This window comes from Eptatretus burgeri, chromosome 13 (genome assembly GCF_056783735.1).
Source record: "Eptatretus burgeri isolate ZD-2024b chromosome 13, Ebu_testis_v1, whole genome shotgun sequence".
NCBI classification, from domain to species: domain Eukaryota; kingdom Metazoa; phylum Chordata; class Myxini; order Myxiniformes; family Myxinidae; genus Eptatretus; species Eptatretus burgeri.
This window is the reverse complement of record NC_140973.1, coordinates 10,666,532-10,693,607: the sequence shown is the minus strand read 5'-3', so window position 1 is coordinate 10,693,607 and position 27,076 is coordinate 10,666,532. Positions and strand designations below refer to the sequence as shown.

The 27,076-nt window shown below is 41.0% G+C and overlaps 1 protein-coding gene and 1 long non-coding RNA gene across 5 annotated transcripts in view; one reads left to right on the top strand and one right to left on the bottom strand.

The window, feature by feature from the left end:
* The window catches only part of LOC147013832 (uncharacterized), a 37,021-nt gene extending 13,931 nt beyond the window's left edge, over nucleotides 1-23,090 (top strand). Inside the window, exon 2 of the long non-coding RNA XR_015050520.1 lies at nucleotides 22,669-23,090. This is a non-coding gene — a long non-coding RNA (uncharacterized LOC147013832). The remainder of the gene's footprint in view (nucleotides 1-22,668) is intronic.
* LOC147013831 (S-adenosylhomocysteine hydrolase-like protein 1) overlaps nucleotides 1-27,076 on the bottom strand; it is a 102,275-nt gene that overhangs the window by 74,526 nt on the left and 673 nt on the right. The gene's annotated exons all lie outside the window — the stretch shown is intronic.

Below are 27,076 nucleotides of genomic sequence, written 5' to 3'. Positions count from 1 at the left end.
AGCGCATACCTTCGCCGCCGCAACTTTTTTCCGGGAACATTTGAAAAACGTCATTTAAAAACGTCCATGACGTCACAACCGTCAGTCCGATTGACGTCACATTTGGTGTGTAACCTCCTTGAAGGCAGTCCAACAAAATGGAATGATAAACACTGAAAAATTAAAAAGTTGAAAATGACGTCATCTTTTGACGTCATTTTGACGCACTTCCAGGGACGTCACGTCCAATCGGGGACTACCATTCTGAAAGCTCGTAGTTCACTGAACGTTTTAACGTTGGTTTCATGTCAATAGCTCTATTAGATCTGAAGCTAAGCCTACAAGTATATTTTGACCTTGAGTGTGACCTTGACTTTGACTACAGAGTTAATTGGCAAAACCTGTACATCAATAAACAGATATTTTGGTACTGATCCTAATGCCTGGATTTGGGAGACTTTGCTTTATAAATTATATAGATATTTGAATGTAAAATATCAGGACATTTTAGCCACAATTGAAAAACATCATGTTCAAACGTCAATGACGTCATAACGGTCAGTCCGATCGAAGTCAAATTTGGTGTGTGACGTCCTTAAGGTAAGTCCTACAAAACGCTATGATCAAAACTGATGAGATAGAAAATTGAAAATTTACGTCATTTTGTGACGTCATTTAGACACACTTCCGATGACGTTACGTCAAATCCGACACTACATATCCGAAAGGTATCTCGTCATGGAACAATATGGCGGTGGTTGCATGTCGATAGCTGTATTATGAAGGAAGTTATGCTCAAAAGAGTGTTTTTGACCTTTTCATGACCTTGACCTTTGACCCGATCGCTCCCAAAATCTCATCAAATCGTCCTTGGATACTCACGAATCATCCCACCAAATTTCATGCAATTCGGTTTTACACTTTCTGAGTTATGCGAATAACAAACAAACACACATATTCACAAATAAATAAATAGACAGTGACCAAAACATAACCTTTTGCAGAATGCGAAGGTAATTACAAATTTATTCTGATCACCAAAAGCACTAGCAACTCCAAAAAGTAATCTATTTTCATTATCATTCCTTTGTAGTTGAAATCTAATTTTAAGACCATACACAACTTTATCATGATCACAAAATCCAAATATACCTTTAAGAGGAACTGCCACAGTAAAACTATGAACTGCTTTTGTATCATCATTATACGCTCCTTTCCTTTGAGTATATCCAGCATCTATGGTTGTTCCCGTTGAGATATCAGGAATAAAACCTTCGACAGACCCCTTTCCCATTGTATCACTGAATGTATAGAGTGTAAATTTCATCATTTCAGATACAGCAGAGACATAATCAACCACTTCAACTTCTTGTGTTCCAATGTACAAACGAACACTATCAAACATTTTCCAGAAGAAATCATTTAAGAGTGTTGCGTTTGTGTTATTCCCAGCCTTAGTGAATTTAAATTTACACAACAAGAAACTTTCGGATAGATTCAAATAGGTTTGTTGATTATATATTTCAAAACTTTTTGTACCATTTGAATTCCAGTCTGTTCCAATTTTTGCATTTACCTTGAACCAATCTTCTTTTTTAGTGGAGTTTGAGATGATAATAGTATCATCCAAATCATAGACACTATCAATTGCTTCCATACTTGTATTTATTGAGGAAAAAAGATGTTAAAACTTTTGAAACCCTGACCCAAGTATTTGAATTATTTTGTCGTTCTTGGGGGGACAACTGAGTTTTGCCTTTCTTAATTTCTTGAATTGCTTGTAATTTATGAGATTCCTTTTAGGCATCTTTTATGCTCTTTACAGCACCTGCTACATTTCCCACAGTAGAAGCAGTTGAACCAATTAGGTCTTTATGTTTAAGAATAGTTGAACCAATACCCATTAGAGTATCAATTATCCCATCTCCTCTAAATTGATGTCCAACACCCCTTTGTCTCTTAGGTTTATAGTATCCTCCACCAAGATGCATACCTTCACCCTTGTAGTATGGGGAAAGGAACATCCCATCCCCTGTAATTATTTTATATTTTCCCAACTCGTGTTTCCTCACAATAACCATCGTATTTGTTTATTGGAAAACTTCACGTAGGTGAATTCTGATGGATATAACTTCTCCATTAAAAGAAATCATACGATTATCTTGGTCGGTTATCCTAAAATTTACTCTGTGTATGGTTTTTCCTGACACAGGGAGATAAACCAAATTTTTGGGTTCCATATTGAATTTATAACCAATTGGAGTTGAGTATGTGCTGAATGAAAATATTGTATTTGTTTTTATTCCATCATTATAAGCACCATCAATCAAATCACAGTGAATTAATACCGAGTTTATTCCTGAGGATATTTGAATGACATTATCACTGTAAAACGTCCCATTAGTTTCAATCTTTTTTGAGGAGAAACCTAATAACTCTGTAAATGAATTATCAATTGTGAAATCAACCTTGTCGTTATTTTTACGTTTAATCGTTGATTTTGAAGTATGTTTTTGAATGTCTATAACAATATTTTTTGGTTCATCACCCTGTTCTTTCATAAGACGAGCAATTTCGGAAGATATTTGAGAAATCTCATATGCTCCAGGTGAGACTGTTATCGTTTTGTATCCACTTCCCAGATTATAACTAAACTTGTCATTTTTCTCGGTTATATTAAATAAGATATTATAAGTTTCAATGGACAATAAAAATGCCTCATACTCTTTTGTTGTGTCAAGTTGTAGTGGGTATGGGAATGAAGATGTGTGGTCGCTTGTTGTGAAATTGAAACTAAGGATTGTGCTTTTCTTCTAATTTAATACGAGATAAAATGTCTTTATATTGATATTTATTAATTATTTTCATGTTCATCAACTGGTCTAAAATGGCTGATGCTTCATTAAAACAATTGTTATTTCCAGCCTTCTTACTGCCTAACAACAATAACAGTCTATTAACTAATTGTGATGGGTCATTTGGAAGAAAACTAACACCTGATCCAAGGATACTTAAAGCCTGAATAATGTGTTTCCCCTTCTCATTCTTCCTACTTTTACCAGAAAGAAGAACCCTATAATCAACAGAGTTCAGCAGATCAATACATACTTTATCATCATTATTTTTCATATCCAATGGATTATCAATATACTTTGATTCATCCCTCACAGTTGAACCTTGTCTTCCATCTTTTGTGAGAAGAAACATTAATCTCAGAGTTAATTTGACAGGAGGTTGAGCAGAACTCAAGAACCTTAATTCATCATTAAATATCAATACCTTTTCTTGAACAAGATGAAATATTGCTGGTTGTTCTGTTGGAATGAGTCCTGCCTTGCTTTTTGAATCCGCTGAATATTCATTGTTTTGAAGAGCATTCACAATATAATCAGGGGGTCGATTCATCTCTTCCAGTTGTTGAAATAATCCTTCATCATCATATTTTAATTCTCCTCTATGCTCTAATTCTTCCTCCGTCATTTGACTGAAATCTTTTTGAACATTTGGAGCTTTCTGGGAGTATATTTTATTGTGGGAACTGTGGAAACATCTATAATTTTTTTCTTGGGAAGTTTTTAAAAGTGCTTTAAAAAATTTCTCTTGTTTTCTTTCAAATGCTTCTTTGCCCGTTAGTTTCTGTCTGCGTTTCTTCTTTATGTCTTCCTGTTGTTTTACAACTTTTAAAACCAACTCTTGATGTTCCCGAAATCTTCTTGCTCTTTCTTTCGCATCCATTTATTTAGTGGAAAATATCATTTAATGAATTGTAAAGATCAACAGGGAAATTTTCCTTTTCTTCATCATCCAAGTAGATGTGTTCAAATAAATCCTTTTCTTTAAATATTTCATCAAATTCTTTATTGACATTAATATGAGTTGTAGTTTCTTCTTCACTAATACTTGCATCTCTGCTTTTCATACGTTTGCGCTGAGTTTCTTCATCAACATCAAAACCGAATGATAAAATCTTCACTCCGCTCAGATGTTTAATAATTTGTCTCGTTCCTTCTGGATTAGTTTCTAATATCCCAAGACCACCACATTTTAGTTTCCTTAACTCACTCTTACAATGTGAATATTTTGTTGTACCAAGAGAAACCTCCTCAAATATTTGACCTTCATTCCTCAATCGCATATGTTCCTCCACTGAAATATAGTGATAATCGTCACCTTTTACTTCGCCAGGTCTTATTGCTCTAGTTGTTGTTGATACAATGCGTATCACGGGGTGTTATTTAAGTAAATTTACAATATTCTCATTTGTACTACACAAGAACCTTGATTTATGAAAGTTTTTTCCAGAAGCAGATTTACCCACAAGATTTATAATAATAGTTGTCATTTATATATGTAATTGTTTATAAAACAAAAAAAAATCCCTTAATATCTCATCTTGTTTCACAACAATATATTTATATTTTTCAGTCGTGTGCTTCATGTAATCCTCAAATTCCTTTTTACTTCATAATGTAGAACAATTATCTCTCCAAAAATTATTTATATCTATTGAATTTAACTTGAATAAAATAAAAGTATTTGCATTGTTTCTGATGGAACGACGAGGAAGTTGAAAGTACGATTGACTAAGATAAATACAATTGCAAGAAGAATGTCTCCCTCTTGTGTAGTAGCTGTCCATTACCATTTGGTTTCTCTCATTAACACAATCATCAAAGATAACGAGGTTCTTTTTTGATTTATCCAAATCTTGAGGAGACGGTATATCATCCGTATTATCACTAAGAATACAAGTTATTGGTTTTGATTTATTTTTACATCTCTGTGTATCACAAAATAGTTGAATTATATCTTCAATGTTATAATCATTTCGGTTTTTTTGAAGTTTAAATAAGCCGATTATATCTTCTTTTTGAAGACCAGCATTAAAACCTTGTAAGAGTAGTTGATACTCTGGTTAAAAACTTGACTTTGTGAAAATTATTAAATTATCATAATTTAAAAAGTTGGGAGTCAGGAGCATCTTCAAAAGTAAGCAGGTTTTTCCACACCCGCTTGAACCAACTATGAGACATCTTAATGAATTTGGAAGATTTTTATGATTGTTAAATTTTATGTTATTTTCCCAAATGGGTAAAAAAAAATCATTCATTTATATATTTGGAAAACAGGTTATTTAATTTATTATTGGCTTTTTTGGAAACTCTATATTTTATCCTCAGTTCAGGTTTAATTTCAAGATCATCCATTATTTTATTTATGCAATATATTGTGTTGATATTTCCCTGAAAATCACATCCATGAATAATATATAACAACAATCCTTTGAACATTTCTCTAATACGTTCAGTTTCTTCCCTAGTAAGGAAAGGTGTGTTATCACCCTCATACTTTACATTGATTTCTCAAATCAATCTTGTAGAGTAATTCATTTTTGGTGTAAATCTAAAAGAATGATTATTCCTTTTAAAATTTTTTATTATCATTAATTAGAAGATAATCACAGAATATACATTGTTTATAGGCTTTTGACTGTGTTTAATCCCCGTCTTTCACATGCAGGACAATTCTCAAATTTGTCATATGGAGAATCAGGGAAGTCTAGCATATTTATAAAGTAAAACTTTACTTAAACTGAAATTCATCTATACTTTCAGTTGCATATTGACTCATATTTAATAATATTACCATCGATATCTATATAATTTTTTCATTACCAGATTCAACTACAACATTTTTTTATTAAAGGTAATTTTAAAATGATCCTTAACGACTATTGAACGAAATGTCATTTCACCTGATATATTAACATCCTTTATTTCATCAGGATTTACATCTTTAGGGTTGTTGAAAAAAATACAAATGTCTCCTTGCATATTACAGATGGTCTTATCTTTTCTTTCTCAAGCTTCATCCATGAGGTTTTTGTTTTTTGATACTTTTGCTTGTTTCATTGCTTTTTCTAGTTTTGAATATATTACCAGAAGGAGAGGAGAAACTTTTGTTAGAGATACTTTAATTGATGTTCTACCAGGTATACTAAAAGCCCTTCCACTGAAGGAAATTGAAGAACTCATCTTATCCACCATAATTGTTTTTATCCAATAGTTGTTATATTTATCTTTGTTCAATTTTACATCCTTGACAAATTTCTCAGTATCTTTTACAAATGAAGAGATTGATTGAAACTTGCTTTTGTGTCTTGAAACATTATATTCATTCAGTGAAAAAAGTTGGAGGATAAAATGGTTTTAAGCACAGATTCACCTATAAATTAAACAAAATTTTCATCAAGAAAATTTTAGTTAAACAAAGTTTTATAATATAAATATGGTGAATACAACGTACTGCGATGTTTGTAATCACGAATATAATTATTATAAAAAGCACCTTCAAACCAACAAACATACATTTAATCTATTTCATCAAATATCTCCTCTTGAGTTGGAAAGAAAACATTGTGATATCTGCTGAAAGGATGTTTTAAAGAGTAGTTATAATGGACATCTTCAATCACAAAAACACAATAAAAATGAGTTTAAAGTAAAGGGAGACTATTATATTGAAAACACTGATGGGGCATTTAAAGGGCATATAAAAATAAGGATTTTTCAATTTGGAGAACCCGGTCCATCATCAATAGCTGAATCAAGTGAAATAGTGAAACCTGATGTTGAAAAAGTTATTAGAAAAATATTAAAAGAAATGAAAACTTTAAAGGTTTATATGGGAGTGAAAATGAATATGAAAAGACAAGATGAAGAACAAACTCCTTATGTGAAAACAGATCTTCATTTGATAACATCATTTCAAGATTTTTTGAATAGTGGGGTTTATGAAGAACTATCAAGACAAGAGGAGGATGTTGATAACACAGTGGTAGGAAGTGGATTTCATATTTAAAAAATCATCTTTTCAGATACACACATTCTAAAATCAAACCCTCTTAAAGCTTCTTCTTATATTGAATTACCAAAAGAAATAAAACTAAAGAAGGCAGTTGTTAATATTAAGAACAATGATAATAAATGTTTTCTCTGGTCTGTTCTTGCTCCATTACATCCACCAAATTGTAATTCAGAAAGAGTAAAACAATATATGAAATATGAGAATACCTTGGACATTAAAGATTTTAAATTCCCAATGCCACTAACAGATATTCCTAAATTTGAGAAAAAGAATAATCTTTCTATTAATGTATATGGATTAACGGACACAAACAAAGTTCAAATATTAAAAATTTCAAACAACTATAAAAATGAAGAAACACACATTGATCTTTTATATTTTAGTGTTGGAAAGAATTCACATTATACATACATCAATAATTTATCAAGATTAATCTCTTCTCAGGTATTCAGAACAGCAAACAAAATATATCCTTGTAAGCGATGTCTTAATTCATTTCATACAAAAGAACGATTAGAACAACATTCAAAATATTGTAGTAATCATAAATCAGCTGTAATTACAATGCCTAAACCTGGTGAAAAGATTTATTTTGAAGATTATAATAAATCTATCATGCACCCATTTGTGATATACACTGATTTTGAATTTTTTTTTTTTTTTTTTTGGATACCTTGGTCGAGGCTCGTATGAGAGCTAACACACAACTCACAGCAAGGACGCATGAGACAAGATGGGCGGGAGTGGAAGGGACAAAACAGTGGGGAACAGACACATTAGGTGAACTGTGGAAGGGAGAGGGATGGGGATGGGACGGGGAACATGGCGAAGAGAAGATGGACATTTCAGGGACTTTCAGGAAGGAAAGCAGGAGAAATGAAGGAAGTGGGCTTGGGTGGATTATCGGGGGTAGAAAAGATCGAGGATTTGGATGGGGGAAGATAAGAGGTGGTGGTGAACAGCTATTTTGAAAGCCTGGAGGGAAGAATGGGAAAGAATAGAGTGAGGAAGTTTATTCCAAAGGCGGGAAAAAAGAGGAATGAAAGAGTGAAGATGAGCAGTGATTCGTGATTTTGGTAGTTTTACCAGAAGGGGGTTGTTGGCGGACCTTGAGCGCCCTGTGAAAATGTGGTGGGGACAAATCGCAGAGAGAGCAGGGGGGGCAAGGCTGGAGAGGAGTCGGTAGAAGACAGAAAGACCACCGACCAACCTGCGGTGATTGAGTGAGAGGCCCAAAGACTCAGCTTCATTGCGGGAGATGCCGATGATCTTAAATGCCCTGGTTTCAACAGCGTGAAGCCGAGAAAGGTGGGAGGCAGGAGCACCAGCCCAGAGGGGAGAGCAGTACTCCATCAGGCTACGGACAAAAGCTTTGTAAGTGGTCAGGAGCTCAAGAGGGCCGAGGAAGGACTTAGCACGACGGAGGATTCCCAGTCGGCGACTGGCTTTTGAGGCGAGGTTGGAAATGTGACTTTCCCGGGAAAGGTCATGGCAGATAGTGAGACCTAGAAGCTTGAAAGAAAAGACTTCTTCCAGGGGATTGTTGAGAAAGTGGATGGGGGGGGGGGGTTTGTAAACGGTCCTTTCGAAGAGACATAGTGAGAGTGTGAGATTTGTCTGGATTGAAAGACATGTTCCACGTGTTGGACCAGTTTGTGATTTTATCCAGATCTGCAGTGAGTGAAGAAGCTGCTGCTTGCCGGTCTGAGGGATGACAGATGGTACGGCAGAGGGTGGAGTCGTCGGCAAAGAGAAATAGAGGATTTTCCAGAGAGTCCGAGAGATCATTGATGAAAACCAGAAAAAGAACAGGACCCAGAACGCTACCTTGAGGAACTCCAGCCTGCACAGGAAGAGGGGATGAAAGAACTCCATTTAGGGCCACACGTTGACTGCGACAGGAGAGGAAGTCTGCGAGCCATGAGTGGAGATGGCCTTGAATACCATGGGAAGAGAGTTTGGTGAGTAGGGCAGGGTGCCAGACTGTGTCAAAAGCACGTGATATGTCCAGGGATACGGCTCGGATTTCCAGTCTGGCATTGAGGACCTCCATCCATTGCTGGGAGAGCAGAAGCAGCATATCCAGGGTAGAGTGACCTGGTCTGAAACCAAATTGATGATTGGAAATCAAGCCATTGGAGAAGAGGAAGGATTTCATATCTGAGGCGATGATGGATTCCATCACCTTGCTGATGATTGGGAGAAGGCTGATTGGTCTGTAGTTATAGGGATCTGTTTTTGCACCTTTTTATGCAGGGCAGTGATGTTAGCAGATTTCCAAGCAGATGGCAGATGACCTTAGGCAAATGAGAGGGTGAATAGAACAGAGAGAGGGTGAGCAAGAGCAGAAGAGCAGGCTTTGAGGACACGTGGGCTGATGCCGTCTGGACCGGTTGCAGAATCTGACTCGAGGTTTGAAAGCAAGCTCTCCACCTTGTCAGGAGAAAAGGATACAGAGTCCAGGGACAGTTGGGTGCGACTGGGTAAAGTGGGTAGAGATAGTGATGGGTTTAGGACACAAGATTTAGCTGCAAACACCGAGTTTAGACATTCAGCTTTATCACGTGTGGAATCAGCAGTGCGGCCATTTGAGGTAAGGGAGGGGATGGAGGGGGAACATACACCAGAAACAGATTTGATTAAACGCCACCAGGATTTTGAGGAGGGAGAGAGGTTTGAGAGTTCAGACTTGAGATGAGAAAGATGTTGTTTTCTGGCTCTCCTGAGGGTAGATACACACTTGTTCCGAGCTTTGTGGAAAGAACTGAGATTGCCCTCAGTTGGGTTTGCTTTCCATGAGGCAAAGGCAAGTTGTTTCAGGACAACTGCCTCGCCACAAGCTTCAGTAAACCAAGGGCGGGAGGAAGGGTAAGACAACTGAACACGAGAGGGGATAAATCTGTGCATGAGGGAGAGCAAGTTTCTTTGAAAGAATTCCCAGGATGAGTTGATGTTTGAGAAAGTAGTGATAGGAGACCAGTCTGTCAGTTTGATGGCTGCTCGGAGACCCTGCCAGTCAGCTTGAGTGAAATGCCAGACTCGACGGCGGTGAGGTGGTTCTCTGACAACAGCCAGAGAGATGTCCACTTTGACAAGGACGTGGTCAGAAAAACCAATTGGAGCGAAGGAAGAGCAGCAGACATTGTCAGGGAAATTTGTCAAAATCAGATCCAGAAGAGATGGAGTACCATTGGTTGAGATCCGGGTCGGGAAGTTGACCGATTGAGTCAGTCCCAATGAGTCGCAGAAAGCTTTTGCTGAGGTGCCATGGCAGGTGAGAGAGGTACCCACACCGAGCCAACTGGCGTGATGACAATTGAAGTCACCACATAAGAGGAAGAGAGAGTTTGGATGAGAAGATAGAAGATGGTCCATGTTTTCGGATAGTGAGGTGTAGATGGAGTCATCACTGTTCGGTGGACGGTACAGTACACATATAAACATGAGGTGGGAGTGGAGGGGAAGCCGAAGCCAGAGGTATTCCTGGGGGTGTGGGGGAGTGAGAGCAGTGCATGGAGAGTGAGGAATAGTGTCTTTGATGAAGAGAGCAACACCTCCACCAGGACGAGGCTCAGGTCTGTCATACCGTAAGAGGGAGTAACCGGGGAGAGATACTTGGGAGTCAGACACGTCTTGGGAGAGGAAAGTTTCTGTAAGGCAGATAATGTCTGGTTTGTCAGTGGCAACCTGTATGGAAAGATCTGAAAGGTTTGAGCGAAGGCCCCGGATATTTGAGGTCCACACTTTTAATGAAGAGGAAGGGGAGGAGGCTTTGGGTGCAGGAGGTGGAGGGGGAGGGGGAGGGTAGGACAAGGGACGAGGGGGGCAGGTAAGGAGGGTTGCTGAAGGAGTGTGGGGTATTGCAGAACAGCGAGGGGAGGGGCCGAATGAGGAGGAGAAAAGGCTCTGTGGTGCTGGGGGAGAGGGGGCACAAGAGACAAGGAAGAAGGCAGTTGAGGATTTGAGGAGGTGGAGTGAAGAGATGGAGGTGAGAGGGCAGTGGAGGGAGGCAGCTTGGTGGATGAGAGGGGGGGGCAACTTTGAGAAGGAAGAGTGAGGGGGATGAAAGGTGGGAGAAAGGTGAGGGGGGATTTTTGAGAGAGGTGAGAGGGAGGCTTGGAGGGAGAAGAGTGGGATGGTTGCTTTGAGAGTGAGAGTGAGGGGTGAGGGGGGTGAGTTGGCACTGAAGTTGGAAAAAAAGAATGTTTGATGGAAAGCGAGCATCCATGGCAAACTGTGGTTTTTAAAAGCTTTAGGTCAGAGATGCGATTTAACACAATTCTTGATGGATGCAATGAAGGCAAATTCAGAGCATGGAGAGAAGAAGCGCTGTAATAGTTGGATTTTTTAGGCAAGGAATGAAGGAGAGGTCGAAATGAGAGCAGTCTGTTAAAATAGCAGAAGAGTAGTGCATTGTGAAACAGTAAAGAGTACCACATGTGTGAGAGAGGAAGATAAAGCATTACAAGATCGTTTTTGTAGTTAAAAATAATGTATGAGAGAGTTCAACAGATTAGGTCATGGAAGTGAAAAAAAAAAAACCAGGAAGAAGACGAGGAGGAGGTTAAGAGGAAGAAGAAGAAGCAGAATCAGGAGAAGGTGAGCGTGTTGTTGTTGGGTATATATATATATATATATATATATATATATATATATATATATATATATATATATATATATATATATATATATTTTTTTTTTGTTAATATTAATATATGAGAGAGTTCAACAGATTAGGTCATGGAAGTGTAAAAAAAAAAAAAAAAAAAAAAGAGGAAGAAGACGAGGAGGAAGTTAAGAAGAAGAAGAAGCAGAATCGGGAGAAGGTGAGCGTGTTGTTGTTGTTGTAGGGTATTTTTTTTTATTTTTATTTTTTGAGATAACAAAGAGATTAGTTGGGAGAATGGGGGATGTTTGGAAAGTGGGGAGGATCAAAATTGAAGGTAATGGGGAGGATAGAAATTGAAGGTAATGGGGAGAAAAAACAAACAAACAAACAAAAAAAACGATCGAACACCGAGTGGAACCGGTAGGCCTCAAGCCTAGGCCTAGGCCTCAAGCACCAGGTAAGAACGTCGACAAAAATACTCACAAAATAGCACGATTTTTGAAACAAAACCGAACTAGCAACACACAGTAACATGTAGGTGAGAAAATTAAACAGTTAAAATGGGACAAACAACAACCGGAAACTTAGCTTTGAGAACGTCAGCAGGGAGCCCCAAAGGAGACCTCTCGCTGCTCTAAAACCGGAACCGGAAGTGATCCTTCGATATGTATCCGTGTATCCGTGTATCCAATGTATCCGAAAAAAGATAAATACTGCTTCTACTTATCCAAAAGAATCACATACAAATAAATATCAAAAACATATTCCTTGTGGTTTCTGTTATTATATCAAATCATCTGTTGGAGAAAAGTATCATAAACTTGAACATTATAGTGGAAAAAAAGCTTCACAAGAGTTTGTAAAACGATAAGAAAAGGATTGTATAAGACGAAGTAAATTAATGAAAGAAACAAATGAACCGATGAAATTAACCAAAGAAGAAAAATTAGAATTTAGAAAGAACAATATCTGTCATATTTGTGAGGAGGAAATTGAGGAGTCTAAAGTTAGCGATCATTGTCATCTTACTGGTAAATATAGAGGTCCCGCTCATTCCGGTTGTAATCTTAATTATAAATTTCCTTCTTTTATTCCAGTCTTTCTTCACAACAGCGCCAACTATGATACACATCTATTTATAAATGAACTTTCAAAAACACCAGGGAATATTTCTGCCACAACAAACACAAGTCAAAAGTATATTTCATTTACAAAAATGATACTCACAAAACCTTTAACTCGTATTAGGTTTCTAGATTCTTACAAGTTTATGGGAACACCACGAGCCCACCTCGCATCAAATCTAAGCTCCACGGAGTCTTTTCCAAATCTTAAGTCATTCTTTCCAAAGGAGGAAATTCTAACTAAAGAGGAAATTCAGATTAAAGAGAGAATTCAAAGTAAAGAGGAAATTCTAATTAATGAGGAACTTAATGAAGAAATTCTAACTGAAGATGAAATTCTAATTATAAAGAAAATTCAAACAATGAATGAAATTCTAACTAAAGAGGAAATTCTGATTAAAGATGAAATTCTGATAAAAGAGGGAATTCTAACTAGAGAGGAAATTCAAACAAGGAATGAAATTCAAAGTAAACAGAAAATTCTTACAAGTAAGGGAATTTATCCTTATGATTATATGGATTCATTTATGAGATTTAAAGAAACACAACTTCCTTCAAAAGAAAGTTTCGATAATAACCTTTATGAAGAAGAGATAAGTGATAAGGAATATAAACACGCACAAAAAATTTCGAAAATATTTAAGATAAAGAACCTTGGAGAATATCATGATTTGTATCTAAAAACAGATGTTTTATTGTGAGCTGATGTGTTTGAAGCTTTGAGATCACTGTCATAATAAAAATTGTTATGGATTAGATCCCACCCACTATTTCACAGCTCCTGGTTTAGCTTGGAGTGCAATGTTGAAAATGGCAAAACAAGATATAGATTTAATCAGTGATGTAGATATGCTTTTGATGATTGAGAAGTCCAAGAGAGGTGGAATATCACAAGTATGTTTTAGATATGCTAAAGCAAATAATAAATATATTTCAAATTATGATAGTGAAAAGGATCGTAATTATTTGATGTATTTTGATGCAAATAATTTGTATGGATGGGCAATGTCTCAATCTCTGCCTTATGGTAAATTAGAGTGGGTGGAAGAAAAGGATTATGAAAAGGCTTTGATGAATATTGTTATTTCTTCTCAAGAGGAATTGAATGAGGAAGAAGAAGGTTATTATTTTGAAGTTGATTTGAGGTACCCGAGTGATCTTCATAATAAGCATAAAGACCTTCCTTTTGCATGTGAGAAAGAAACCCCAAAGAAAGAATGGTTAAGTGATTGTCATAAAACTTTTAGTATTAAAGGCAAATCAACAGAAAAGTTATTAACAACATTCTATGATAAAGAGGGATATGTTTTGCATCAGAGAAGCTTAAAACAGTTTTTGAGAGAAGGATTGAGAGTAGCTAAAATTCATAGAGTTTGAAAATTTAAACAAAGTCCTTGGATGAAAAACTATATGAAATTCAATACAGATATGAGAACAAATACAAAAGTAAAATTTGAAGGGGAATTCAAAAATTGATGAATAATGCTGTCTTTGGAAAGACAATGGAGAATGTTATGAACAGGCAAAACATTAGATTTGTAACATCTTGGAAAGAAGCTTCGAGATTGATAAATAAACCAAGTTTTAAGAGAGAAGAGGTTTTTTCAGAGAACTTTTCTGCTATTCATATGGAAAAGGAAAGTATTGTAATGGATAAACCAATTTATATTGGAACAGCAGTTCTTGATTTATCAAAGATATTGATGTATGATTATTTGTATAATGGCTTAAAGAAAGAGTATGGTGAAAATGTTTCATTGTTGTATATGGACACTGATAGTTTTATCCCAGATATAAAAACTGATGATGTTTATAAAGATATGAAGAAAAATATTGGAGTATATGATGCAAGTAATTTTAGTAAGAAGAGTGAGTTATTTTCCAAAAAGAATGAAAAGGTTATTGGTAAGTTTAAGGATGAGTTGGGTGGAAAAGTAATGAGTGAGTTTATTGGATTCAGAGCAAAGGCATATGCTTATAAGGATGGTGATCAGATTGATAAGAGGTTAAAGGGAATAAAGAAATATGTAATAAAGAAATCAATAACTTTTAGAAAATATTATAATTGTTTGATGAATAAGAAAGAAGAATATAGGAAAATGAATACAATAAGAAGTTATAAACAGAACATATTGTGACGTCCACGGGACTTAAACAGTCCCGCCAACGTAGAATGAGCCGAAACGATGGAGGCGGTTTATTTTTTATAACCCAAAGATGGCGGTTTTAATTGCTCCACAGCAAACGGGACGAGGAAGGTGGCACGAGTCACTTTTCACTGAGTTAATAATGTTTATTTCTCTAACCAGAAATAATAATAAGACTCGGCAAGAGGAGGGATCCGGGGCGATTCGACGGAATGGTGGTGTGGGTTCGGGCGTGGGGAAAACACAAACAATTCCAATGGATATACAAATCTCAAACCCTCTAAGGCGCCAGGTACACACACACACACACACACACACACACACACACACACACACACACACACACACACACACACACACACACACACACACAACGTAGCTGGTGGTCAGGCTTGCCCATGGTGTCGACGCAACAGTCACTGGATTGGCGCTGGCGAGCTGGCGTTGCGCTCGTCAGGGGGCAGGAGACACCGTGGTATAGGCCCAAGTCCGCTCACAGCCGCCAGGGAGCCAGTTCTGGTGCCAAGATGCGAGCAGGAGAGGGAGGCAGGTCCGCCCGCCGTTCGGTTTTCTACTCTGAGCCAGCAGAACTCCAGAGCCAACCGAGGTGAGGCACGATGCACAACAAAGGCCACGAGACACGACGAATCGAGGAACGAACCAGCGAAACGAGAGAGCGTGCTCAGAGAACAGCCTCGACCAGACGCTTTCTTTTTATAACTCTTCCTCCTCTTCTTTTCCCAAACAGAACCTTTTTATACTCGAGTCCTCGTCATTCCAATAGAGCCCTTTTATTGGCCCTCTGCCGTCGCCTTCCGCCAATCGTGATCAAGGGGCGGAGCCATCCGCAGCACTGTCCTGTTACGTCACGGCAAGCCTCCAGGAAATACTAAAAGGGTTTACGCAGACACACTTACCCTAACCCGTCTCCCTATCTAATTACGTGACAATTATCATTTCCCCCTTAAAGAAATGGACATTTACGAGACAACTTATCACCACTGAATTGCTACTTATTACATCGAGATCCTGGTAAACTCGAACAGCATGGCATACCTAATTAAACATCCTAATTACCCTTTGAATGCATACCCCCCCCCCCCCTCAGACGTAACAATATATAGTGAAGAAGTAAATAAAAAAGGCATTAGGAGCCTTTGATGATAAGAGATTTATTTTAGATCATGGAATAGATTGTGTTCCATATGGATATTGTATGATAGAGTGTATAGAATAGATTGTGTTTTAACGATGGGAAGATGGGTTAGGGTTTTTTAAGGGCTTCCGCCGCATTTTTTCACAATATATAAATGGTCAAACCAAGTATTAATCAAACTAAAGAGTGGAGAAAATCTCAGTCTTGGTACATAAATGGAAAACATAATGAATGTGAAAAATATCAAATAAGTCTTATTGAAAAAATAACTAAACCAAAGGTAAATAAAACAAATAAGCGAATCAATTTAAAAACTAGTAAGTTCGAGGATGTCAAGAAAAAAAATAAATATCCTTGAATGGACTGAAAACTTTGATGGTTATCAATTGAGCAATGAAAAAACAATTTTATATAATCTCAAAATGATATGTGGTTCAGGAGGTGGTCAAACAAGAGCATTAAGAGAAGTTTATCATTTCGTAATGGCACAAAAGGGGTATCTTAAAAAATATAAAGATTCAAATGTTTTATTTTTAAATATTTTAGATGGTATGGGGATTATTGTGCAAAGAAAATTAAACTATTGAAGGAATTTGAGAATGAACAAATCTTTATAGGTTCAATGAGTGAGCTAAACAATATGCATTGGTTATTTGAAAAAGAGTGTCCCGGGGCTTTAATGTTTCAGATATTTCTTTAGAATCACCTTTAACAAATCACATTACTACTTTACTACTTGAACAAATCTTTATCTTATTGCATTGGTTATTTGAAAAAAAAGTGTCCCAAGGTTAAAAGGGGAGACAAATAAATATACCTTGGGATAAAAAGGGGGTTTACTTTTTAGGGGAAAAAAAAGGAATCGATAAAAATCCCCCATTCATTTAAATGGGGAAAAGCGAGCCAGAATCAGTATATTCACCCTTCACACACACACATATATATATATATATATATATATATATATATATATATATATATATATATATATATATATATAATGAGCCTGGTGTTGGCGCAGTGGTTAGGGCAGCGGCTTGGGATCCAAGAGGTCCTGAGTTCAAGCCCCGTTGAGCCACTGAATTAATACACCAGGGGGTTGACTCAGCCTGTCATCCTTCCGAGGTCGGCGAAATGAGTACCAGTATACTGGGCCGGTGTATACCCCGGTTAAAATAGGTGTACCATATCCCTGTGTCGTAAGAGGCGACCAGGGTTGCGTCAGGAAGGGCATCTGGCGTAAAACATGTGCCAAATCACTATGCGGATCATAATGGATGATCCGCTGTGGCGACCCCTAACGGGAGCAGCCGAAGGAAGAAGAAGAAGATATATATATATATATATATATATATATATATATATATATATATATATATATATATATATGAGCCTGGTGCTGGCGCAGTAGTTAGGGCAGCGGCTTGGGATCCAAAAGGTCCTGAGTTCAATCCCTGTTGGGCCACTGAATTAATACACCAGGGGGTTCACTCAGCCTGTCATCCTTCCGAGGTCGGCGAAATGAGTACCAGTGTACTGGGCCGGTGTATATCCCGGTTAAAATAGGTGTACCATATCCCTGTGTCATAAGAAGCGACCAGGGTTGCATTAGGAAGGGCATCCGGCATAAAACATGTGCCAAATCACAATGCGGATCATATGGATGATCCACTGTGGCGACCCCAAACGGGAACAGCCGAAAGAAGAAGATATATATTGTTACGGCTGTGGAAATTCGCAGAGCACCATATAGGTCCTTAGATCAGTTATGCCGATAAGTTTGTGTTCAGATAGATTTCCCCACCCTTGTCTCAGGGGATTTATTCGTGTCACCCAGGCTGTGATGTTTGAGTTAGCCGTTTTTCTTTTACTATCGTTATTTTGGACCAACCACAACGCCAACCACCAACCATCTTCTCCACCACGCCAACCACCAACCACCTTCTCCACCACGCCAACCACCAACCACCTTCTCCACTACGCCAACCATCCACCACCCTCTCCACAACCGCCTTCACAACAACGACATCTTCTCACCATCTCCTAAACCACATCTCCCCCCATTAGACCAACACGAACAACGTCGCCTCACCTTCATTTCCGAAGCGACGCCATCTTTGCGCCAGCCATGGGGAGTCCGCATTGAACGGCTGCGCTGCAGGCACACGCGGGGGTTTGCTCGCCGCGTAAGTCAGGTGATCTCGTGCACGTCCACTCGCCGCGCAAGTTGGTGATCTCGCGCACGTCCGCTCTGTGCAAGCTTCGCCTCGGAATTTGGATCAAGAGAGCGAGGGGGCGGAGCCAGCGGGGGGGGGGGTTAGAGGTGAGAGTGCGAATGCCAAATCTCGTCTCTTGGGCCCTATTTCAGGGCGAGCAGAACGCCAAAGGCAGAGAGTCGGTGGAGTGTCTGCCAGGGGTTCAGAGCGCCTGGAGCCTGGGGCCTGCAGTCGGTGGAGAAGCTGAGGAGAGCGGAGGAGACGCGAGCACGACCAAGCCTGCTGTGCCGCGCATAGCTGCGTGTTCGTGTGCGAGCCGGAGAGAGCTCGCCAACCAGCTCCGAACGGTCTGAGGTGATCGGGCTTCGGAACGGTCCGAGCATCGTTGAGGGACGAACGGGTTCTTAAAGAGAGCATCAACTCAAAAAGAGCGAAGACCCGTTCGTTCCTCTCAGGCATTTCCGGCTGGGGCCCGAATCACCAGGCCGCGGCCGAGCCACGGATACGCGAGCTGCTGTGGGGACGGAACATCGTGGGTCGCCCCAGCGAGGAAGGTAACCTGTGCGGCCTCGCAGAGCCTCTGCAGTCTACACGGCTCCGTGCAATAAAGACCCAAAGAGGTCCAGTCTACCCCTCGTCTGTCCTGGGGTTTTTCCTTGCTTTTCTTTGTATGAAAGTTGTGGCACCGAGTCCGTCAAGTAAAACTGTATAAGTGACTTTACATAATAGATAGACGGTATTAGCTCTTTCCTTTGCATTGTGTTTGGCTGTATAATTGCATGCGTGCTTCCCCCATTCATTGCATGACTACTTACGTGCTTCTGTGTTGTTTGGAAATAAATGTGCTTCTTTAAATGTTGACCTGTTCGTCGCATCATTTTCCCTCCATTGAACTGCCGTATTGCATTTCGGAATAATAGCGGGCTTTTTAATAGCCGATAATAGAATCAGGTCCAGTGAGGCCTCGCGATAATACCCCGCTCGGTTATCCCAAAATGGAGCGAGCTGCTTAAGCGGCTCGTGTCCAAGCAAGTCTCGCTGAGGTACAATCTCTCGGTAATCTACCCGCGCGAATAATTAGGTAAATTGATTATTTGGCGATCGGACCCTGTAGCGCGGGTAGCGTGCGGACAAGGTTGTGGTGTGCTTGGAGCACATCCGTGACTGGTTTTCGGCATTGTTCCGAAAGTCGCAACTGAATTGTCTGTCTGGTGGGCATACGGCCGCGATTCGGCAAAAAGCGGCTGTCTGCACGCCGGCGGGCACGAATTCGTAACTATATATATATATATGTATGTATATAGACGGCATTGTCTGTTGGGATTCGCAAGATATCCGTTATTGTCAGGTTTTCCGTCTGTGTGTGCGTGTATGTGTGTGTGTGTGTGTGTGTGTGTGTGTGTGTGTGTGTGTGTGTGTGTGTGTGTGTGTGTGTGTGTGTGTGTGTGTGTGTGTGTGTGTGTGTGTGTATATCTGCGTGTGTGTGTGTGTGTGTGTGTGTGTGTGTGTGTGTGTGTCTGCAACACGAGGCTCCACAGCACAAACCAACAAACCGATTTCGATAAAACTTGGCGAACAGGTGCCATATGAGCTGGGAGTGTGCGCGTTTCAGTTTCGTTGCTATGCAGCGGCCGAAAAACCGCGTTTTAAGAACCCAAACGGTAACTGACGTAGCGCGGCTTCTATGATAGGTAGAGTGACCGGAACAACTCCTACCTATTCCTTGCATCCCATCTAGTTATCGCGACAGCATAACGTTCCTCTATCTCTCATAGTTTCCGAATGGCAGCCCTCCGAATGCGGAAAGGTGGTGAACCAGGGATATGTTAAGTGACCTTGACCTCGGAAACCATCGATGGCAGAACGTTCAAATTCGGTGTCTGGATAGTGTTTAATAACTACTACAAAATTGAACCGCAGAATTTTTCCAGATTCGATCACCAAGGGTGTCGGGGCTGAAATACGCAAAATTCGAAAAATACTTTTTCTCGACCGTCGTTCACTATTTTCAATACTTGTCCTACAGTTTTGAATGTGGAGAAACGAGACTTCAGAATTAAACACTTTGGGATATTTCGAAAATTTTACTCGAGCCAATTTTTGATTTAGGTTTTATTTTTCAAATGGTGGTCCTGTGAGGAGTCGCAGTTGGCAAAATACGCAATAGGAAAAATCTTGCCAGGCAGAGGAACAATTGTATGTGAACCAATACGTCTTGGCAATGAATCTTCGGCAGTGGATCGGTCAGAATGAAAAGCATCGGATCCAGCGCTTCGATCCTAGAGGATCACTCGTCGCCTACCGGCTTGTCTCTGTGTGTCTGTGTCTGTGTCTGTGTCTGTGTCTGTGTCTCCCTCTCTGTGTCTCTGTCTCTCTCTGTGTCTCTCTCTGAACGAGCACATCTTTTAAGTTGCAGACTCCAAAGTAGGGATACAAATACAACTTTTTGTGGGGGGTAACATAGGCTATGTGGCCGTGGTCTCACACTTATGTGTGGGGGGCATGGGGAGGGGGGCGTAAATTCTCTATGTAAATGTGTAGCACCACCTGGTGGTGGTGGAAGAGGGTATTACAATTTCCTTTTTTACCTGGGTAATGCTGAGGTTAAAGCAATCTTCGCTTGGGTCAATTTGTTCCCCCTCCTTTCCTCCCCCCCCCCCAAAAAAAATGGAGGGGCCTGTCAAAGCTTGTCATCGTGTGGGAGACATTTCTAGCGGAAAGGGACATTGGACGAACAGGAAGCAAAAGGGGAGTGGGGGGGGGGGGTAGCGGGACATGAGGATGCGGACAGGGATCGGGGGGCGGGGAGGGGGGGTTAGGGTGATGGTGAGGGGTTAAAGCACTCTCTGCATGTGTAAATTTGTCTTCCCTTCCTTCTTCTCACCCAAAAGTTTTGGCAAGTACGACGAACTGGTCCATCAGCGAAGCGATGGGGAGGCTCTGCTAGATAATACGATACCATTACTTTAACAAAATACAATATTACAAACACACATGAAGTAAACAAAGTATTTCAATTATATCACGACGATTCTGCAAATGCCGTATTCGCGAATGTCATGGGTGGAAGGAATCTCACATTATTTACTGAATCTCTTTTAAAGTCAATCTCTCTATATTTTCATTCCACACAGCATCAATCCAATCACAAATTAATACTGTACCATTAATATAGCAAAATACAACATTGCAAACACTAGTGAGCTAAACAAAGAGAAACGCTATTCTGAGGTTACATCTGGATCTTAGTATGGATCGAAAGTCAAAATCATAATTGTATTGAGATATTTAAGAAACCACCCACCCACCTTAGGACACCAGCTGGGACCCTAAAACATTCCACTGAAGGTGTGGCAGGGCTAACCCCAAAACTGAGGGAGTAGCCCAGAGTCAGACAACACCCGATTTCCGAGCGGTTAACTGTATTAACATGTTTTATAATTTACAGAACCAATTTTTTTCCACCCATCACATGATGAGGGTGTGTGTGTGTTAATTCATAAAGCACAACATATTCTCTCTGCCAACTCCTTTGCCCCCACTCCTCTCTCCCTTTGTCCTGTCCTCGCTTCACCCCTCCTATTACAGTGCAGCACCCTCCTCCCACCTACTCTCTCTCCCCCTCCTCCCCTAACACTGCCCCACTCCCTCTCTCTCTCCCCTCCTCCCCTCACCCACCCCCTCTCTCTCCCCCTCCTCCCCTGCCACTGCTCCACCCCTTCTCTCTCCCCCTCCTACTCTCCCACCCCTCTCTCTCCCCCTCCTCCCCTCCCACCCCTCTCTCTCCCCCTCCTCCCCTGCCACTGCTCCACCCCTTCTCTCTCCCCCTCCTACTCTCCCACCCCCTCTCTCTCCTCCTCCTCCCCTCCCACCCCTCTCTCTCCCCCTCCTCCCCTGCCACTGCCCCACCCCCTCTCTCTCCACCCTCCTCCCCTGCCACTCCCCCCATCTCCTCTCTCCCTCCCTTTCTCACCCATACCCAACTCCTCTCTCTCTCCCTCTCTCCCACCCCTCTCCCTCTCTCTCCAAACCCTCTCCCTCTCTCTCCCAATCCTCTCCCTCTCCACCTTGCCTCCTTCTCTACCTCCCTTCCCTCCCTCCTCTCTCTCTCTCTCTCCCTTCCTTACCTTCCTTCCCTCCTCTCTCCATGTTCTTGTCAGCGAAGAGATGGGTTGCACATTCTAGTTTTTAAATTTACGAGTAGCCATAATTAATAACTAGCAGTACATTCATAAATATTGCTTTATTAATGTACAAGCCTCATCATACTTTTTGTTGTGTTTTGGACGAGCGTGCATATATATATATATATATATATATATATATATATATATATATATATATATATATATATATATATATATATATATATATATATATATATATATATCCTGTTCCTTGCTTGGAGATATTTTTGAAATATATATTCTGACCTTTTTTGCATTCTTGTAACATCGGAGTCTCTTGATGTTGACCTTATAAGATCCATCAAATCCCTGCTTAACATTTCATAAAGATAGCTCAGCTTTATACTGAAGTACGTTTTATGATTTCAACGATTTGTCTTTAGCAGTTCTTCTGCAAGGACATGAAAGCACGAATCAAGCTTCACAAGGGCATCCATTCACAAGCCATTCAGCAAGTGCCCCATGGCATTCTCTCAGCAAATGACATCCAGAATGGGTGTGCAATTCAAAGCAACCACAACCCTTCCCACAACCTTCCGCCCCCACAGCTGTGCTCAAGGCATTTTCTATCAGACAATTTCATCATTTCTGTCCTCTTCATCTCACAAGGTCACAGCCTTTGCGGCTGTACATTGCACACCTCACATTGATTTGTGATGTACGTATATGCAAACAGAGGATGCGAATTGCATCAATTTAGGGAATTTGTTGCTCCCTGCATGTAAATGCTCAAAAGGTAACAAAGAAGAAATTTCTGTGACATTGTAAAAAAAAAACAACTAAATAAACAAGTCAAGGAGGGTAATGTCGTGATCCCTTGCCATTCGATTCCATTGCCCTTGCATTGGGCTGCCAGGATAACCGAAAGGTAGTGGAACTTGCGTTTGAGCCGTCGAGCCTGGATTCAAATCCCAACCGTGCGATAAACTACCAAACTGGTGATTCACATGCAGTGCGAGGAATCAATGTGTACGCCCTCCATCATACGGAGGACATTAAGCAGGAGGACCCGTCTGCCAGCATAATGTCAGTGGACATTAAAGATTCCACAGTGTTTTTCAGGATGAGGCAGAAAGTCACCGCAGGCACCATGGAACAAATTCCGAAATCTTTCCCCAATGTGTAGAGGCACTGCATCAGTGGCACAGCCATATCTCAGCAATGATTTAACCAGCAGTCCACAATCAGAATAGAAAACAGCCTTAATTACCTTGTGGCATAAAGAATCATAATCTGATCCAATTTCATGTTTCAATGGAGACGATTATTCACAGCGTCACAAAATTATGTGATTAACCAACCAGGAAGGTTCCTTACGAGGCAGGACAGGCAACACTACTGAACCCACATCGGAAAGTTGAGTTGTCCAGGACACCCGCCTAAAGATTGCTCAACCATAACTCACATCCTCCCAGGGTGTACTTAATATTCACACCTCATCGTCGATGCAAATCGATACATCAGGTCAGGTCCATAAGACCATGTTTAAGGGCATAAACATTGCAAAAGTAAATGAATAAAATATTATATTTTATCCTCGGGCTGACCGGGCATAGTGGCGTGCGCCTGTAATCCGGCTACTCGGAGGCTTGGGTTAGAGGATCGCTTGAGGACGGGAGCTATGCGCTGGACCACGCTATGAGAGGGTGTAGGGCATCCCAGAATCATGGCGAAACCCAATCCTTATCTCTGTGTCGTAAGAGGCGACCAGGGTTGCGTCAGGAAGGGCATCCGGCGTAAAACCTGTGCCAAACCAGTATGCGGATCATAACGAATGATCCGCTGTGGCGACCCCTAACGGGAGCAGCCGAAAGACGAACAACAACAACAACAACAACATTTTATCCTAGGGCTGACAGGGTGGCCAAGAGGTACGCACACTCGCCCCTGAGCAGTCTTGCCCAGGTATAAATCCTGACCCAGCTATAAACTGTCTGTCATCCTGGTGTTTCCCAGGCAGGGTGATACATCAATGTGTGTGCCATCTCTCGGATGGACGTTAAACCGGGCGTCCCGTCTGCCATTCAGCAGACTGCCATTCATTAGTTGGTGGATGTTAAAGATAACATGGTGTCCTTCGTGAAAAGGAGGCAAGCTATTGCCAGCATCCTGAACAAATTCCAAATTTGTGCCAAGTAACTACTGCTGGGAAGGAAATGGCAAACCACCCAGTATAACCCTTAGCATGGAATTACTTCGGCAGGACTGGACTTACCTTCGTGCAGAACACCAGAATACGAATCTGAATTTTTATCCTCAGCTCATGAAGTTTGGACGTTAGGTTCAAATCCCATATAATGGACCTTTATCAAGTTGTACATTATTACCTTCTCTACCGAGGGTGAAGGAGGTCATGTTTGCACCCCTTTCTGTCTATCTGTTTGGGTACAGGATACCTAAAAAAAAGTTGTGGAGGGATCCAGATGAAATTTTGTGGACAGGTTGGGTGTGTGACAAGGACAAACTGAATAGATTTTGGTGAAAATCCGAATCCGGATCTGGATTTCTAAAGTGATTCTTCACCATTCAGAGATCGGGCCAAAAACGATATAGTGCTGCATCGCATGATATTTCAAAAATGTATTGGGCCCGATATGTTCTCGTGGATTAAGCATTATGTGGCGGAGGTGTGCTCTCTACCGAGTGCCCCTTCTAGTTTGTTAATGTCCTTGGCATTCATGTAAACATGCAGTTGCATCTTCTAACGTCTCTCGCCTTCATGCAATTTATGCAGAAGCTGCACCATGAACCCCAGGAAACTGCCAAATGTAGATTATAGTGCAAAAAGCAAACGGATGAAAGTTTTTGAAGCAGATGGTGATAATGCAAAGCCAGCAGACAGAGACAAGGCAACCTTGGTTAAACCCAAACGACTTCTCTTGTCTTCAAAGTTTCCTTGCAACTCTGCTTGTATTGCACCCGATGGTAATTTTAACTCGGAGACAAGGTTCCAAATAAGAGAAAAGTCGATAAATAACCACTTATTATATCCAAATTTAGTCATTTGTCCTTTGTTCTTGAAAGACGACATGTAGCCATCAACTCGTCGTCTTCTTCTCTAAAGTCGGCTCTTCAGTCAAACTCGGATGACGTTGATCCTCAGCTTCCAGTGCTCTCGATCAAGCATTGCAGTGTGCAGTTCCTCCGTCTCCAGGTCCGTATCCTGCAGACCTAAAACCCATCTTGTCAAGGTTAAAAACCACCAGCCAGGTGCTTCACAAGGAAGGGTAGTTGTATTGAAGAGCTGGGACGCTGTCCTGAGGAGGGGATGCCAACCCGGCAATCATTTCTGGGCACCGATCAATAACGCCTGGTACATATCGAAAGGAGAATGTCATTGTGTGCTGATGTGAACGAGCGCGGCTCCATCATCGCTGTCCAATATGTATATCACAGCGGGGCACGTCAGAGTCAGACACTTTAAATAATGATTCAACCAGCAGACCAAATGAAGAACCGAACCAACGAGGCATTTCCTAATTCCGTCAGACCTTACATTCTTTAACAGAAACTTTAATAAGTGATTAATTTGGTGTAAATATGTTCATCACAAACCAATTCGTGAATTGAATAGAGTGTGTCAGCTTGTTCAATACCTCATGTCATCGAGGGGGAATTAATTACTTTACCACGGCTCACCTCATCGAATGACACCTCACTTCAGATGTGGATCTTTACCTCACGTCATCGAGAAGGCACGCTAATTACAGCGGCTCACCTCATCGAATGACACCTCACTTCAGATGTGGCTCTTTACCTCACGGCATCGAGGCGGAACGCTAATTATACCACGGCTCACCTCATCGGATGACATCTCACTTCAGATGTGGCTCTTTACCTCACGGCATCGAGGAGGACCGCTAATTACCATGGCTCACCTCATTGAATGACACCTCACTTCAGATGTGTCTCTTTACCTCACGGCATCGAGGAGGCACGCTAATTACTGCGGCTCACCTCATCGAGGAGAAACCGTTAATTTCCACCTCACTTTCGCTGTGTCGCTTTACCTCACGGCATCGAGGAGGGACGCTAATACCATGGCTCACCTCATCGAATGACACCTCACTTCAGATGTGGCTCTTTACCTCACGGCATTGAGGAGGCACGCTAATTACCACGGCTCACCTCATCGAATGACACCTCACTTTCGATGTGGCTCTTCACCTCACGGCATTGAGGGACGCTAATTACCACGACTCACCTCATTGAATGAATGACACCTCACTTCAGATGTGGCTCTTTACCTCACGGCATCGAGGAGGCACGCTCATTACCGCGGCTCACGTCATTAAATGACACCTCACTTCAGATGTGTCTCTTTACCTCACGGCATCGAGGAGGGACGCTAATTACCGCGGCTCACCTCATCGAGGAGGCCCGATAATTTCCACCTCAATTGAGCTGTGTCGCTTTACCTCACGGCATCGAGGAGGCACGCTAATTACCGCGGCTCACCTCATCGAGGAGGAACGCTAGTTACCGCGGCTCACCTCATCGAGGAGGCCCGATAATTTCCACCTCAATTGAGCTATGTCGCTTTACCTCACGGCATCGAGGAGGAACGCGAATTACCGCGGCTCACCTCATCGAGGATGGCCCGACAATTTCCACCTCAATTGAGCTGTGTCGCTTTACCTCACGACATCGAGGAGGGACGCTAATTACCGCGGCTCACCTCATCGAGGAGGTACGTTAATTTCCACCTCACTTTAGCTGTGTCGCTTTACCTCACGACATCGAGGAGGCACGTTAATTTCCACCTCAATTGAGCTGTGTCGCTTTACCTCA